Genomic DNA, 15,174 nt, shown 5'->3' with positions numbered 1-15,174 from the left:
CGACCACTATCCAGCATGCATCTAGAGTATTAAGTTAAAAACAGAGTAACGCCTTAAGCAAGATGACATGATGTAGAGAGATAAATTCATGCAATATGAAATAAAACCCATCTTGTTATCCTCGATGGCAACGATACAATATGTGCCTTGCTGCCCCTTCTGTCACTGGGTAAGGACACCGCAAGATCAAACCCAAAGCTAAGCACTTCTCCCATGGCAAGAACTACCAATATAGTTAGCCAAACCAAACGGATTCGAAGAGACTTGCAAAGATAACCAATCATACATAAAAGAATTTAGAGAAGATTCAAATATTATTCATAGATAGACTTGATCATAAACCCACAATTCATCGGTCTCAACAAACACACCGCAAAAAGAAGATTACATCGAATAGATCTCCACAAGAGAGGGGGAGAACTTTGTATTGAGATCCAAAAAGAGAGAAGAAGCCATCTAGCTACTAACTATGGACCCGAAGGTCTGAGGTAAACTACTCACACTTCATCGGAGGGGCTAGGATGATGTAGAAGCCCTCCGTGATGACGGCCCTCTTCCGGCGGAGCTCCGGAACAAGGCCCAAAATGGGATCTCGTGGATACAGAAAGTTGCGGCGTTGGAATTAGGTTTTTGGCTCCTGTTCTGATCGTTTGGGGGTACGTAGGTATATATAGGAGGAAGGAGTACGTCGGTGGAGCACCGAGGGGCCCACAAGGTAGGGGGCGCGCCCTAAGGGGGGCACGCCCCCCACCCTCGTGACCTCCTCTTTGACTCCCTGGAGTAGGGTCCAAGTCTCCTGGATCACGTTCGGTGAGAAAATCACGTTCCCGAAGATTTTATTCCGTTTGGACTCCGTTTGATATTCTGTTTCTCCGAAACACTGAAATAGGCAAAAAAACAGGAATTCTGGGTTGGGCCTCCGGTTAATAGGTTAGTCCCAAAAATAATATAAAAGTGGAAAATAAAGCCCAATATAGTCCAAAACAGTAGATAATATAGCATGGAGCAATCAAAAATTATAGATACGTTGGAGACGTATCAGGCATCCCCAAGCTTAATTCCTGCTCGTCCTCGAGTAGGTAAATGATAAAAAGAGAATTTTTGATGCGGAGTGCTACTTGGCATAATTTCAATGCAAATCTTCTTAATTGTGGTATGAATATTCAGATTAGAAAGATTCAAGACAAAAGTTTATATTGACATAAAATAATAATACTTCAAGCATACTAACAAAGCAATTATGTCTTCTCAAAATAACATGGCCAAAGAAAGTTATCCCTACAAAATCATATAGTCTGGCTATGCTCCCTCTTCACCACACAAAGTATTAAATCATGCACAACCCCGATGACAAGCCAAGCAATTGTTTCATACTCTAACTTTTTCAAAACTTTTTCAATCTTCACGCAATACATGAGCGTGAGCCATGGATATAGCACTATAGGTGGAATAGAATGGTGGTTGTGGAGAAGACAAAAAGGAGGGGAAGATAGTCTCACATCAACTAGGCGTATCAACGGGCTATGGAGATGCCCATCAATAGATATCAATGTGAGTGAGTAGGGATTGCCATGCAACGGATGCACTAGAGCTATAAATGTATGAAAGCTCAACAAAAGAAACTAGTGGGTGTGCATCCAACTTGCTTGCTCACGAAGACCTAGGGCACTTGAGGAGGCCCATCATTGGAATATACAAGCCAAGTTCTATAATGTAAAATTCCCACTAGTATATGAAAGTGACAACATATGAGACTCTCTATATGAAGAACATGGTGCTACTTTGAAGCACAATATATAAGACTCGTTATATCATGGTGCTACTTTGAAGCACAAGTGTGGAAAAAAGGATAGTAGAAATGCCCCCTTTTATTTATTTTCTTTTTTTGGGCCCTCTTTTTTTTTCTTTGGCCTTTCTCCTTTTTTTATTTGGGATAATGCTCTATTGAATGATGATCATCACACTTTATTTATTTACAACTCAATGACTACAACTCGATTCTAAAACAAAGTATGACTCTATATGGATGCCTCTGGCTGTGTACCGGTATATGCAATGAATCAAGAGTGACAAGTATGAAGGAATTATGAACGGTGGCTTTGCCACAAATACTATGTCAACTACATGATCATGCTAAGCAATATTACAATGATGAATATGTCATGATGAACTAGATGGTGGAAAGTTACATGGCAAAATATCTCGGAATGGCTATGGAAATTCCATAGTAGGTAGGTATGGTGGCTGTTTTGAGGAAGGTATATGGTAGGTGTATGATACCGGCGAAAGGTGCGCGGTATTAGAGAGGCTAGCAAAGGTGGAAGGGTGAGAGTGCGTATAATCCATGGACTCAACATTAGTCATAAAGAACTCATATACTTATTGCAAAAATCTAGAAGTTATCAAAGCAAAGTATTACGCGCATGCTCCTAGGGGGATAGATTGGTAGGAAAAGACCATCGCTCGTCCCCGACCGCCACTCATAAGGAAGACAATCAATAAATAAATCATGCTCCGACTTCGTCACATAACGGTTCACCATACGTGCATGCTACGGGAATCACAAACTTCAACACAAGTATTCTTTAAATTCACAACTACTCAACTAGCATGACTTTAATATTATCACCTCCATATCTCAAAACAATTATCATGCTTCAATCTTTTCTTATTATTCAACACACTCAAAAGAAAGTTTCACAAATCTTGAATACCAAGCATATTATTATTAAGCAAATTACCATGCTATTAAGAGACTCTCAAAATAATTTAAGTGAAGCATGAGAGATCAATAGTTTCTTTAAAACAAATCCACCACCGTGCTCCAAAAGATCTAAGTGAAGTACATAGAGCAAAATTATAACGCTCAAAAGATATAAGTGAAGCACATAGAGCAAAACTACATAGCTCAAAAGATATAAGTGAAGCACATAGAGCAAAACTACTTAGCTCAAAAGATATAAGTGAAGCACATAGAGTATTCTATCAAATTTTAATTCATGTATGGCTCTCTCAAAAGGTGTGTACAGCAAGGATGATTGTGGCATACTAAGACACAAAGACACAAATAATACAAGACACTCCAAGCAAAACACATATCATGTTGGTGAATAAAAATATAGCTCCAAGTAAATTACCGATGGAAGTGGACGAAAGAGGGGATGCCTTCCGGGGCATACCCAAGCTTTGACTTTTTGGTGTCCTTGGATTATCTTGGGGGTGCCATGGGCATCCCCAAGCTTAGGCTCTTTCCACTCCTTGTTCCATGATCCATCAAAAGAATTCACCCAAAACCTGAAAACTTCACAACACAAAACTCAAAATAGAAAACTCGTGAGCTCCGTTAGCGAAAGAAAACAAAAGACCACTTCAAGGTACTGTAATGAACTCATTCTTTATTTATATTGGTGTTAAACCTACTGTATTACAACTTCTCTATGGATTATAAACTATTTTACTAGCCATAGATTCATCAAAAGAAGCAAACAACACACGAAAAAACAGAATCTGTCAAAAACAGAACAGTCTGTAGTAATCTGTAGCTAGCGCAAGATCTGGAACCCCAAAAATTCTAAAATAAACTGCTGGACGTGAAGAATTTATCTATTAATCATATTCAAAAGGAATTAACTAAATATCACTCTTCAAATAAAAATGCCAGCAGTTCTCATGAGCGCTAAAGTTTCTGTTTTTTACAGCAAGTTCAACAAGACTTTCCCCAACTCTTCCCAACGGTTCTACTTGGCACAAACACTAATTAAACACAAAAAACACAACCAAAAAAGAGACTAAATTATTTATTTATTACTAAGCAGGAGCAAAAAGCAAGGAATAAAAATAAAATTGGGTTGCCTCCCAACAAGCGCTATCGTTTAACGCCCCTAGCTAGGCATAAAAGCGAGGATAGATCTAGGTATTGCCATCTTTGGTGGGCAATCCATAAGTGGCTCTCATGATAGTTTCATATGGAAATTTTATTTTCTTTCTTGTAAAGTGTTCCATGTCCTTTTTTAATGGAAATTGAAATCTAATATTCCCTTCCCTCATATCAATAATCGCATCAACCGTTCTAAGGAAAGGTCTACCAAGTATAATAGGGCAAGAAGGATTGCAATCTATATCAAGAACAATGAAATCTATGGGAACATAGTTCCTATTTGCAACAATAAGAACATCATTAATCCTTCCCATAGGTTTCTTAATAGTGGAATCCACAAGATGCAAGTTTAGAGAGCAATCATCAAAATTACGGAAATCTAGCAAATCACACAAAGTTTTGGGAATAGTAGAGACACTAGCACCCAAATCACACAAAGCATAAAACTCATGATCTTTAATTTTAATTTTAATAGTTGGTTCCAACTCATCATAGAGTTTTCTAGGGATAGAAACTTTCAACTCAAGTTTTTCTTCATAAGATTGCATCAAGGCATCAACAATTTGTTCGGTGAAGGCTTTATTTTGACTATAAGCATCTGGAGAATTTAGCACGGATTGCAACAAGGAAATACAATCAATTAAAGAGCAACTTTAATAATTAAATTCCTTGAAATCCAATATAGTGGGTTTAGCAACATCTAGATTTTTATTTCCTTCAATCCCACTTTCATCAATTTCATCATTAAGATCTAAATACTCTGAATTTTTAGAACGCCTTCTAAGTACAGGAAGATCATATTCAGTTTCATCAAGATTCATATTGCAAAACAAAGATTTAATAGGGGACACATCAATAACTTTTAGATCTTCATCTTGATTTTCATAGGAATTGGAGGAACACGCTTTAATAAAGGCATCTTTGGAAGCACGCATCCTAGCGGTTCTTTCCTTGCACTCATCAATGTAAATTCTCATGGCTTTTAGAGACTCATTGATATCATGTTTAGGAGGAATAGATCTAAGCTTTAAATAATCAACCTCAAGAGAAATTCTATCAACGTTTCTAGCCAAATCATCAACTTTAAGTAATTTCTCCTCAAGCAAAGCATTAAAATTCTTTTGTGAATTCATAAACTCTTTAACACTATTCTCAAATTTAGAGGGCATCTTATTATAATTTCCATAAGAGTTGTTGTAGGAATTCCCATAATTATTAGAAGGATTACTAGGATGTGGCCTAGGATTAAAATTCCCTCTATAAGCGTTGTTACCAAAATTATTCCTACCAACAAAATTCACATCCATAGATTCATTGTTATTCTCAATCAAAGTAGACAAAGGTATATCATTAGGATCAGAAGAAACACTCTTAGTAGCAAATAATTTCATAAGTTCATCCATCTTTCCACCCAACACATTAATTTCTTCTATCGCATGCACCTTTTTATTAGAAGATCTTTCAGTATGCCATTGAGAATAATTAACCATAATATTATCTAGGAGTTTAGTAGCATCTCCTAAAGTGATTTCCATAAAAGTGCCTCCCGCGGCCGAATCTGAAAGATTTCTTGAAGCAAAATTCAATTCGGCATAAAAATTTTGTATGATCATCCACAAATTCAAACCATGAGTAGGGCAATTACGTATCATTAATTTCATTCTCTCCCAAGCTTGTGCAACATGTTCATGATCAAGTTGTTTAAAGTTCATAATATCGTTTATAAGAGAGATGATCTTAGCGGGAGGAAAATACTTAGAGATAAAAGCATCTTTGCACTTGTTCCATGAATCAATACTATTCTTAGGCAAAAAAGAAAACCAAGCTTTAGCACGATCTCTAAGAAATAGCTTCAATTTAATGACATCATTATTGACATCTTTTTTCTTTTGCATATCACATAAATCAATGAAGCTATTCAGATGAGTAGCGACATCTTCACTAGGAAGGCCGGCGAAAATTGATCTTTCATAACAAGATTCAACAAAGCAGTATTAATTTCACAAGATTCAGCATCGGTAAGAGGAGCAATCAGAGTGCTAAGGAAATCATTATTATTGGTATTGGTGAAGTCACACAATTTGGTAGTATCTTGAGCCATCGCGACAAACAAGCAATCTAACACACGAGGAAACAAAAGCAAACGGGCAAAAAGATGCAAATAGAGAGGGGGGATAGAGAGAGAGAGGGTGAATAAAACGGCAAGGGTGAAGTGGGGGAGAGGAAAACGAGAGGCAAATGGCAAATAATGTAATGCGAGAGATAGGGACTGTGATGGGTACTTGGTATGTTGACTTTTTGCGTAGACTCCCCGGCAACGGTGCTAGAAATCCTTCTTGCTATGTCTTGAGCTTGCGTTGGTTTTCCCCAAAGAGGAAGGGATGATGCAGTAGAGTAGCCTAAGTATTTCCCTCAGTTTTTGAGAACCAAGGTATCAATCCAGTAGGAGGCCACGCTCAAGTCCCTCGTACCTGCACAAAACGATAGCTACTCATAACCAACGTGATTAGGGGTTGTCAATCCCTTCACGGTCACTTACGAGAGTGAGATCTGATAGATATAATATTTTTGGTATTTTTGGTATAAAGATGCAAAGTAAAAAGTAAAGGCAAAGTAAAAAAGCAAAGCAAGATTAAAGTAATGGAGATTGATACGATGAGAATAGACCCGGGGGCCATAGGTTTCACTAGTGGCTTCTTTCAAGAGCATAGGTATTCTACGGTGGGTGAACAAATTACTGTTGAGCAATTGACAGAATTGAGCATAGTTATGAGAATATCTAGGCATGATCATGTATATAGGCATCACGTCTGTGACAAGTAGATCGAAACGATTCTGCATCTCTACTATTACTCCACTCATCGACCCCTATCCGGCATGCATCTAGAGTATTAAGTTAAAAGCAGAGTAACGCCTTAAGCAAGATTACATGATGTAGAGAGATAAATTCATGCAATATGAAATAAACCCCATCTTGTTATCCTCGATGGAAACGATACAATACGTGCCTTGCTGCCCCTTCTGTCACTGGGTAAGGACACCGCAGGATCGAACCCAAAGCTAAGCACTTCTCCCATGGCAAGAACTACCAATCTAGTTGGCCAAACCAAACGGATAATTCGAAGAGAATTGCAAAGATAACCAGTCATACATAAAAGAATTCAGACAAGATTCAAATATTATTCATAGATAGACTTGATCATAAACCCACAATTCATCGGTCTCAACAAACACACCAAAAAAGAAGATTACATCAAATAGATGTCCACAAGAGAGGGGGAGAACTTTGTATTGAGATCCAAAAAGAGAGAAGAAGCCATCTAGCTACTAACTATGGACCCGAAGGTCTGAGGTAAACTACTCACACTTCATCGGAGGGGCTAGGATGATGTAGAAGCCCTCCGTGATGACTGCCCTCTTCCGGCGGAGCTCCGGAACAGGCCCCAAGATGGGATCTCATGGATACAGAAAGTTGCAGCGGTGGAATTAGGTTTTTGGCTCCTGTTATGATCGTTTGGGGGTACGTAGGTATATATACGAGGAAGGAGTACGTCGGTGGAGCACCGAGGGGCCCACGAGGCAGGGGGCGCGCCCTAGGGGGGCGCCCCCCACCCTCGTGACCTCCTCTTTGACTCCCTGGAGTAGGGTCCAAGTCTCCTGGATCATGTTCGGTGAGAAAATCACGTTCCCGAAGATTTTATTCCGTTTGGACTCCGTTTGATATTCTGTTTCTCCAAAACACTGAAATAGGCAAAAAAACAGCAATTCTGGGCTGGGCCTCCGGTTAATAGGTTATTCCCAAAAATAATATAAAAGTGGAAAATAAAGCCCAATATAGTCCAAAATAGTAGATAATATAGCATGGAGCAATCAAAATTATAGATACATTGGAGACGTATCAGCTTGGCGTTGACTGAGTGGAGGAGCGGTGGCCTTCCTGGGACCAGAGCGGCAGTGACCTACCGTGTACTACTCTTCCTCGCTGTCGGCTGCGCCCTTGCATGCGCGCCGACTTCGTGGTCATGGCGGCGGAGGGCGGCCGGGGGGAGCCGGCGATCTCCTTCGCCTGCTCCTGCGATAGTACGTCGAAGAGAGCTTTGGAGTGCCAGGAGGCCATGGTTGGAGTGGTGCCAACAGAAGGAGGGGACCGAAGGAGAATGAGTGTGGGTCTTTGCCCTATGGCTGGGAGCTCGGGCTCAAGTTAATATAGCGGGCGAATGGCAATGAGCCGCGGTAGACGGATGGACGGCTGGCGCCGGAGTACGTTCGTCGGCAACCGCGTGTCATTAATGTGGGCGGCGGACGGAAGGATGGTCGTGGTGTCGTTAATGCGGAGCAGACGCTTGCACCGGGATGCCGCGCGGGTGGTGCTCTCTCGGCCGTCGCACTGCTGCAATGCCGACGCCAGTGAGAGGTCCGACGGGCGTGAATGCGGACGCTGCTGATGACCCACAAGTATAGGGGATCTATCGTAGTCCTTTCGATAAGTAAGAGTGTCGAACCCAAGGAGGAGCAAAAGGAAATGATAAGCGATTTCCAGCAAGGTATTCTCTGCAAGTACTGAAATAAGTGGTAACAGATAGTTTTGTGATAAGATAATTTGTAATGAGCAACAAGTAACAAAAGTAAATAAGGTGCAGCAAGGTGGCCCAATCCTTTTTGTAGCAAAGGACAAGCCTGGACAAACTCTTATATGATGTAAAGCGCTCCCGAGGACACATGGGAATACCGTCAAGCTAGTTTTCATCACGCTCATATGATTCACGTTCGGTACTTTGATAATTTGGTATGTGGGTGGACCGGTGCTTGGGTGCTGCCCTTACTTGGACAAGCATCCCACTTATGATTAACCTTTATTGCAAGCATCCGCAAATACAACAGAAGTATTAAGGTAAACCTAACCATAGCATGAAACATATGGATCCAAATCAGCCCCTTACGAAGCAACGCATAAACTAGGGTTTAAGCTTCTGTCACTCTAGCAACCCATCATCTACTTATTACTTCCCAATGCCTTCCTCTAGGCCCAAATAATGGTGAAGTGTCATGTAGTCGACGTCCACATAACACCACTAGAGGAGAGACAACATACATCTCATCAAAATATCAAACGAATATCAAATTCACATGACTACTAATAGCAAGACTTCTCCCATGTCCTCGGGAACAAAAGTAACTACTCACAAAGCATAAACATGTTCATAATCAGAGGGGTATTAATGTGCATATAGGATCTGAACATATGATCTTCCACCAATTAAACCAACTAGCATCAACTACAAAGAGTAATTAACACTACTAGGAACCTACTAGCACCAATCCCGGACTTGGAGACAAGAATTGGATACAAGAGATGAACTAGGGTTTTGAGATGAGATGGTGCTGATGAAGCTGTTGATGGAGATTGCCCTCTCCTGATGAGAGGAGCATTGGTGATGACGATGGCAATGATTTCCCCCTCCAGGAGAGAAGTTTCCCCGGCAGAACAGCCCCGCCAGAACCCTAGATTGGTTCCGCCAAGGTTCCGCCTCGTGGCGGCGGAGTTTCGTGCGAGAAGATGGCTTGTGATTTTTTTCCATCGAAAGAGTCCATATAGAAGAAGATGGTCACCGGAGGGCCACCAGGGGACCCACGAGGTAGGGGGCGCGCCCAGGGGGTAGGGCGCGCCCCCCACCCTCGTGGGCAGGGTGTGGCCCCCTGGTGAAGTTCTTGCGCTCAATGTTTTTTATATATTTGGAAAACATCATCCGTGAAGTTTCAGGACTTTTGGAGCTGTGTAGAATAGGTCTCTAATATTTGCTCCTTTTCCAGCCAGAATCCCAGCTGCCGGCATTCTTCCTCTTTATGTAAACCTTATAAAATAAGAGAGAATAGGCATAAGTATTGTGACATAATGTGTAATTTTGCTCCTTTTCCAGCCAGAATCCCAGCTGCCGGCATTCTTCCTCTTTATGTAAACCTTGTAAAATAAGAGAGAATAGGCATAAGTATTGTGACATAATGTATAATAACAGCCCATAATGCAATAAATATTGATATAAAAGCATGATGCAAAATGGACGTATCAACTCCCCCAAGCTTAGACCTCGCTTGTCCTCAAGCGAGAAGCCGAAATCGAAAATATGTCCACATGTTTAGAGATGAAGGTGTCGATAAAAATAAAATATAGACATGAGGGCATCATGATCATTCTTAGAGCAGCAACTTATATAATTCTTGTCATATGATATCTTATGCTAGAGTAATAATTCAATCACAATATCAAGTATGGATCGTAAACTTCATTGAAAACTAACAAACTATAATCTCAGTCATTGAAGCAATTGCAATTTATCATAACATAGGAAAGAGTCAATGTATAAGAGCTTTTCAGCAAGTCCACATACTCAACTATCATATAGTCTTTCACAATTGCTGCGCAATACTTATGGGTATGGAGTTTTAATCGGACACAGAGAAAGATAGGGGCTTATAGTTTTGCCTCCCAACATTTTACCTCAAGGGTAATGTCAATAGTAATGGTTCATGAAAACTCACATCCAATTAGCCATATATACCGGGATCTTTCCAACATATTGTGCTTGCCAAAGGATAAAATGTAAAAAAAGGAAGGTGGGGATCACCATGACTCTTTTGCAGTATAGGAGATAAAGGTAAAAGATAGGCCCTTCGCAGAGGGAAGCAGAGGTTGTCATGCGCTTTTATGGTTGGATGCACAAAATCCTAATGTGAAAGAACATCACTTTATATTGCCACTTGTGATATGGACCTTTATTATGCAGTCTGTCGCTTTTATTATTTCCATATCACATGATCGTATAAAGCTTATTTCCTCCACACCAATCAATCATACATATTTAGAGAGCAATTTTTATTGCTTGCACCGATGACAACTTACTTGATGGATCTTACTCAATCCATAGGTAGGTATTGTGGACTCTCATGGCAAAACTGGTTTAAGGGTATTTGGAAGCAGAAGTAGTATCTCTACTTGGTGCAATGAATTTGGCTAGCATGAGGGAGAAAAGCAAGATCAACATGTTGGAGAATCCAAGACAATATAATTTATCTCAGATGTAAGAAAACATAACCCATTATGTTGTCTTCCTTGTCCAATGTCAACTCTTTAGCATGTCATATTTTAATGAGTGCTCACAATCATAAAAGATGTCCAAGATAGTATAGTTATATGTGAAGACCTCTCTTTCTTTATTACTTCCTATTAATTGCAACGATGACCAAAACTATGTTTGTCAACCCTCAATAACTTTTATTCATCATACTCTTTCTATGTGAGCTCATTACTCTCCATAAGAGTCACATCATCTCTTTGTTTCTTTTTATTTCTTTCTCTTTTCTTTTATTCACTTAGGATCATGGCAAAATAATCAGGCCCTTGACTCAACACTAATCTTTATTATATAGCTCATGGACTCGATTACATAGAAGGATAATAAAGAAAAAGTCACAACTAGATCATACTAAGAACTTTTATTCTACTAGATCAAGATATTACCAAAAGGATCGAACTAGGAAAAACGGTAAAGATAAAAGTGATGGTGATACGATACCGGGGCACTCCCCCAAGCTTGGCGGTTGCCAAGTGGAGTGCCCATACTAGATACTCAATTCTTCTTTGCTGGAGAAGAAGGTGGAGTTGTTGATGATGGATAGTCGCACATCGAGCGTAGGAGGTCTTCTAGCTTGCAGATAATGCCCTTGAGTGCGATGATATGCTCCTTCAACAAAATATTTTCACATGTGAGATACTTATTTTGTATACGAGCCAACTCAATCATCTTGAAAGCTTCAATTTCTGTTGGGGTAAGAAGATTGTGATCTAGTTGAATGGTATCTTCTGTTGCTGGAACTTGGTCCTCCATGGCCTTCTTGATCCCTTCATCCTTGTTGATCTCCATAGGTTCTTCTCTCTTCATCTCTATCTTCATTAGCCAAGCATCGTTGCCCTCATGGTTGGAGGAGGAGGGAGACGACATAGTGCCTGGCCTTGACAACCCTGACAAAAAATAGCTCGAAACAAAAACAAGAGGATTTTGCGTGATACGGGAGTCAAAACCCCCGGGAGGTTATATAATGATTGTTTACCGACCAAAATACGTGTTCTGTAAGAAAACGGAGTACGGAGAGCACACGAGGTGCCCACGAGGTAGGGGGCGCCCAGGGGGTAGGGCGCGCCCTCCACCCTCGTGGGGTCCTCGTGTCCTTTCCGGACTGCTGCTTATTTTTCTATTTTTCTAAATATTCCAAAACGGAGAAATATTGCCTTAAAACTGTTTTGGAGTCGGTTTACTTACCGTACCACATACCTGTTCCTTTTCGGAGTCTGGAACGTTCCGGAAAGTGTCTCTTATGTACTCCTCAGGGGTTATGGTTTCAATAACATTGGTTTCAACACTTATGGGATTACTAGAGATATAATGTTTGATTCTTTGACCATTTACCACCTTCGGATTTGTGCCTTCGAAGTTGTTGATTTTTATGGCACCGGAATGGTAGACCTCTTCGATAACGTAAGGACCTTCCCATTTAGAGAGAAGTTTTCCTGTAAACAATCTTAAACGAGAGTTGTATAGCAATACATAATCACCTACATTAAACTCACGCTTTTGTATTATTTTATCATGCCACCTTTTAACTTTTTCTTTAAACAACTTGGCATTATCGTAGGCTTGGGTTCTCCATTCATCAAGTGATTTAATATCAAATAACCTCTTCTCACCAGCAAGTTTAAAATCATAATTTAGTTCTTTAATAGCCCAATAAGCCTTGTGTTCTAGTTTGAGAGGTAAGTGACATGCTTTTCCATAGAGCATTTTATACGGAGACATACCCATAGGGTTTTTATATGCAGTTCTATAGGCCCATAATGCATCATCAAGTTTCTTGGACCAATTCTTTCTGGACCTATTGACAGTCTTTTGCAAAACTAATTTGAGTTCTCTGTTACTCAATTCTACTTGACCACTAGACTGAGGGTGATAAGGGGATGCAATTCTATGATTAACATCATATTTAGCAAGCATTTTACGGAAAGCACCATGAATAAAATGTGAACCATCATCAGTCATTAAATATCTAGGGACTCCAAACCTTGGAAAGATAACTTCTTTAAGCATTTTCATAGAAGTGTTATGATCAGCACTACTAGTTGGAATAGCTTCTACCCACTTAGTAACGTAATCAACAGCAACTAAAATATGTGTATAACCATTAGACGAAGGAAAAGGTCCCATAAGTCAAAGCCCCAAACATCAAATGGTTCAATAACAAGTGAATAATTCATAGGCATTTCTTAACGTCCACTAATATTACCAATTCTTTAACATTCATCACAAGATAAGACAAACTTACGGGCATCCTTGAAGAGAGTAGGCCAATAAAAACCAGATTGTAGTACCTTATGTGCAGTTCTATCTCCAGCATGGTGCCCTCCATAAGCTTTGGAGTGACACTTGCATAGGACCTTTTCCTGTTCATGCTCAGGTACACAACGTCTAATAACACCATCTACTCCTTCTTTATAAAGATGTGGGTCATCCCAAAAGTAATGCCTCAAATCATAGAAGAACTTTTTCTTTTGCTGGTATGTGAAACTAGGTGGTATAAACTTAGCAACAATGTAATTAGCATAATCAGCATACCATGGAGCAGTATGAGAAGCATTTATGATATTTAATTGCTCATCAGGAAAGCTATCATAAGTAGGTAGTGGGTCATCAAGCACATTTTCTAACCTAGACAAGTTGTTTGCAACGGGGTTCTCATCTCCTTTTCTATCTACAATATGTAAATCAAATTCTTGTAGCAAGAGGACCCATCTAATAAGTCTAGGTTTAGCATCTTTCTTTTCCATAATATATTTAATAGCAGCATGATCAGTGTGAATAGTTACTTTAGAATCAACAATATAAGGTCTAAACTTATCACAGGCAAATACAACTGCTAAGAATTCTTTTTCAGTAGTAGCATAATTTCTTTGAGCATTGTCTAGAGTTTTACTAGCATATTGAATAACATTTAGTTTCTTATCAACTCTTTGTCCTAGAACAGCACCTACAGCATAATCACTAGCATCACACATAATTTCAAAGGGTAAATTCCAATCAGGTGGCTGAACAATAGGTGCAGAGATCAATGCTTTCTTAAGTATTTCAAATGCTTCTACACAATCATCATCAAAGACAAATGGTATATCTTTTTGTAATAAATTAGTCAGAGGCCGAGAGATTTTTGAGAAGTCCTTAATGAACCTCCTATAAAAATCGGCATGACCAAGGAAACTTCTTATACCTTTGATGTCCTTGGGACATGGCATCTTTTCAATAGCATCAACCTTGGATTTATCAACTTCAATACCTCTTTCAGAAACTTTATGCCCCAAGACAATACCTTCATTAACCATAAAGTGGCACTTTTCCCAATTCAAGACAAGATTAGTTTCTTCACATCTCTGCAAAACTCGATCAAGGTTGCTCAAGAAATCAACAAAAGAAGATCCATGGACGGAAAAGTCGTCCATGAAAACCTCACAAATATTTTCACAAAAGTCAGAGCATATAGCCATCATGCATCTTTGAAAGGTAGCAGTTGCATTACATAAACCAAAAGGCATACGTCTATAAGCAAAAGTACCAAAAGGGCATGTAAAAGTAGTCTTCGATTGATGTTTGGCTGACACAGGTATTTGAGAGAAACCAGAATAACCATCTAGAAAGAAAAAATGGGTATGTTTGGATAATCTTTCTAGCATTTGATCGATAAAAGGTAAGGGGTAATGATATTTTTTAGTAGCCTTATTTAATTTGTGGAAATCAATTACCATCCTATAACCAGTAATAATTCTTTGAGGAATCAATTCATATTTTTCATTAGGAACCCAGTAATACCTCCCTTCTTAGGGACACAATGGACAGGGCTTACCCACTGACTATCAGCAACGGGGTAAATTATACCTGCCTCAAGGAGCTTTAGTATCTCCTTTCTTACCACTTCTCTCATTTTAGGATTCGGCTGGCATTGATGATCACGAACTGGTTTAACATCTTCTTCCAAATTAATTTTATGTTGACATAGAGTGGGACTAATGCCCTTAAGATCATCAAGAGTATACCCAATAGCAGCACGGTGCTTCTTCAGAATTTTCAATAATCTCTCTTCTTCATGTTCTGAAAGGTTAGCACTAATAATAACAGGATATATCTTTTTCTCATCAAGATAAGCATATTTAAGAGTATCCGGTAACGGTTTAAGCTCAAACACGGGATCACCCTTGGGCG

Source organism: Triticum dicoccoides, chromosome 7A (genome assembly GCF_002162155.2).
Source record: "Triticum dicoccoides isolate Atlit2015 ecotype Zavitan chromosome 7A, WEW_v2.0, whole genome shotgun sequence".
NCBI classification, from domain to species: domain Eukaryota; kingdom Viridiplantae; phylum Streptophyta; class Magnoliopsida; order Poales; family Poaceae; genus Triticum; species Triticum dicoccoides.
Note: the sequence above shows the minus strand (reverse complement) of the source record.